The sequence below is a fragment of the Papaver somniferum genome, chromosome 5, assembly GCF_003573695.1.
Source record: "Papaver somniferum cultivar HN1 chromosome 5, ASM357369v1, whole genome shotgun sequence".
Taxonomy (NCBI): Eukaryota; Viridiplantae; Streptophyta; class Magnoliopsida; order Ranunculales; family Papaveraceae; genus Papaver; species Papaver somniferum.
In genome coordinates, this window is record NC_039362.1 from 57,871,439 (window position 1) to 57,874,244 (window position 2,806).

General features: G+C 34.9%; 1 non-coding gene across 1 annotated transcript; it reads left to right on the top strand.

Annotated features, from left to right (window-relative positions):
* The first annotated feature begins 2,292 nt into the window (after positions 1-2,292).
* LOC113284888 lies at positions 2,293-2,396 on the top strand. The gene has a single exon (XR_003328415.1). It is a non-coding gene; the product is annotated as a small nucleolar RNA R71 (small nucleolar RNA).
* Positions 2,397-2,806: the final 410 nt, after the last annotated feature.

Below are 2,806 nucleotides of genomic sequence, written 5' to 3' on the forward strand. Positions count from 1 at the left end.
AGAAAGATCTGAAGTTATGACTACTAATCACCAAGAGATAGTTTCTCAGGCTAAGAACCAAGGTCGAAATCTAGCTAGCTGTCCGGACTTTACGAGAATTGTGAATGAGTTGGAGGTATTTCACAATTACTCGCGTTGTACATCAATGGCATACACCCTCCTTGCTTATTACAATGAAACACAAAAGATGACTCTTTACATGACTCTTATTTACATTGACTACTCTCTTTTATTTTGGAACAAGAGAGAATGGAATTGAAAAATACATGATTTTTTTTTTTTTTTTTTTTTGTATTTTTTTTTTGTATTTTTTTTTTCTGAATATATACATCGTTTTTTTTTTTTTTTTTTTTTTTTTAACAAGAACTTGAAATTGATTTTTACATATGGTAGCTCTTTTGATACATAACAAAAATAAACAAAAGATTACATGACACTTTGCAAGAGGTAGCCCTTTTTGATGCACCCAGTTAAATTCGATGGTTGTCTTTCTTAATGTAACCTCCACCTTCTATCCCAACCAACCAAAGAACAAGCTAGTCAAGTTTCGTTCAGTATTCTAAAGTGATTGGCAATCGTGACTTCCTATCAAACACCTTGAAGATCGAGGCTATACATGTATTGGTAGATCGTGCGCGTGCAAATTTCTTATCACTATGTGGATTGTGCTAGAATCAGGGTGCCTAAATATCTAGACTAAGACTCCTAATAATTACATATTTGCACAAGAGTCAACATTTCAAGGTAAATGAGCTCCATTTTTTATGTTTTTTTTTTTTTTTCAAAAAGAAGGAGTTCTTGTTTTCAATTATGGCATATTATCAAAGTATCTACTTTTCACCCCCAAACCTAAACTAAACATTGTCCTCAATGTTTCAAAATATGAACAAAATTATAATAAAACATATGAAGAGGATCATGTTGAGTAGAGAAAAGGAAAGAGAATACCCGATTTCGGCGAAAGCAATATTAGAACTCCGTTATTCAAGGCAAGAATCCAACATATGTCAGCCGAGATCATATTGGATTAGCAAAATATATACAAAAGTAACAAAAGGATTTTTAAAATTTTTATCTACTGGATTATATACAAAAAATTCACCATACACTAACAATCTAAAGAGTTGAGGATCAACCCAAAAGACAAAGTGTAGAGGTTTCAACAGCTCCACACAATAATAATATGATAGGCATGCAAGTGAATCTGTGAAACAAAATGAGCTACCCCCAAACCTGGATTTTACAGAAGATATAATTTTGAAAACAAAATCACGCAGTTTCGGGGGTTCATCATGCACAAGGTCTAGCTCGAAATGAACTGTGCTAGGGACGGGAAAACATGCATATTCTAACTGTGGCTCCTCGAAAATATTGTATTTAGATGCAAAATAGTCCAAGAGGACTTGGGAAGCACACAGTTCCAAACCTAGATTAGGGACTCTCAGAAAAATTGGTTTGACAATATGGGTACAAACCAAATCTAGGTTGGGTGGAAGGCCATCTGATTGTGACTTATGTAGGAAGATAGGAACATCATTATTAATCGCATCAACATCTCCTAAGTCTTCTACAAGTGTCATAACATGCTCACAATCATTAAAAAAATCGGCAAGATCACAATCAGAGTCATCAACATCATCAACAGATTCATTCTTATGCATCGGCAAATCAGGAGAAATATCACAATGTGACCTAGGTAGAGAATCAGACACATCAAATATATTTTCATGCATATTAGTGTCTACAGAAGATTCAACTATTCCTATGTCATGCTCATCTTCACAGAATAATTGTACGAATCCCATGTCAATATCAAAATCATATGAATTACAATGAGTATTAGAAAGAACAACATGCATGAAGGTCGAGGGCGAGAATCCATATGTTTTTGAACCAACAGGTTCCACAATATTTTCATGTTCTTCTAACATATCATCATAATCATCATAATCATCATCATGGTAGCATGCATATTGGTCCTCATTAACAGTTGTGGTGTCATTAGTCAACTCATGTTCCTCTAGATTAGGTTCATATTCAATATCATACACATGAGAAGGACTAGACATGCTATTTCCAAAGTTCAATTCATTACCACCAATATCATGTGACAGTGTCTCAGTTTCCCTAATGGACTCCCAGTGACGGGTTTTCTCTGCAATCTCAGCTAAAAATTTCCATGCATCATCCACAGTTTTATCAAGAAATTCACCATTACACATACACTCAACCATGGCTCGAGATTTAAAGTCTAGTCCCTCATAGAGGATAGCGACAAGTCTCCACTTCTCAAATCCATGGTGTGGACATTCGCTCAACAAATCATTAAAACGTTCAAAATAGTCAAAAACAGTTTCCTCATCCAACTGGACAAAACAATTGATATTTTGACGAATAGCGATGGTCCTATGATGTGGAAAAAATCTTTGGAAAAATTGATTAGTGAGTTGTTCCCAAGTGGTGATTGATTGAGGTCTCAAACCGTAAAACCATGTTTTGGCCCTTTCCTTTAGAGAAAATGTAAACAAACGCAATTTCAGAGAGTCTTCGGACATATGATCAGGTTGCATAGTCCGACAAATTTGTTCAAACTCTCTTACATGAGTATATGGGTTCTCAGAATCGAACCCTCGAAATATAGGAAGTATTTGTATCATGCTTGCATTTATTTTAAAAGGGTTATTGGTTTGAGGTAAGACAATACATGATAATGGAATTTTTATTGTGGGATACATGTATTCATGGAGAGCACTAGGTTGGCACATATTGTAAAGACACAAAGCCCACTATTTGGTTTTAATGGGTT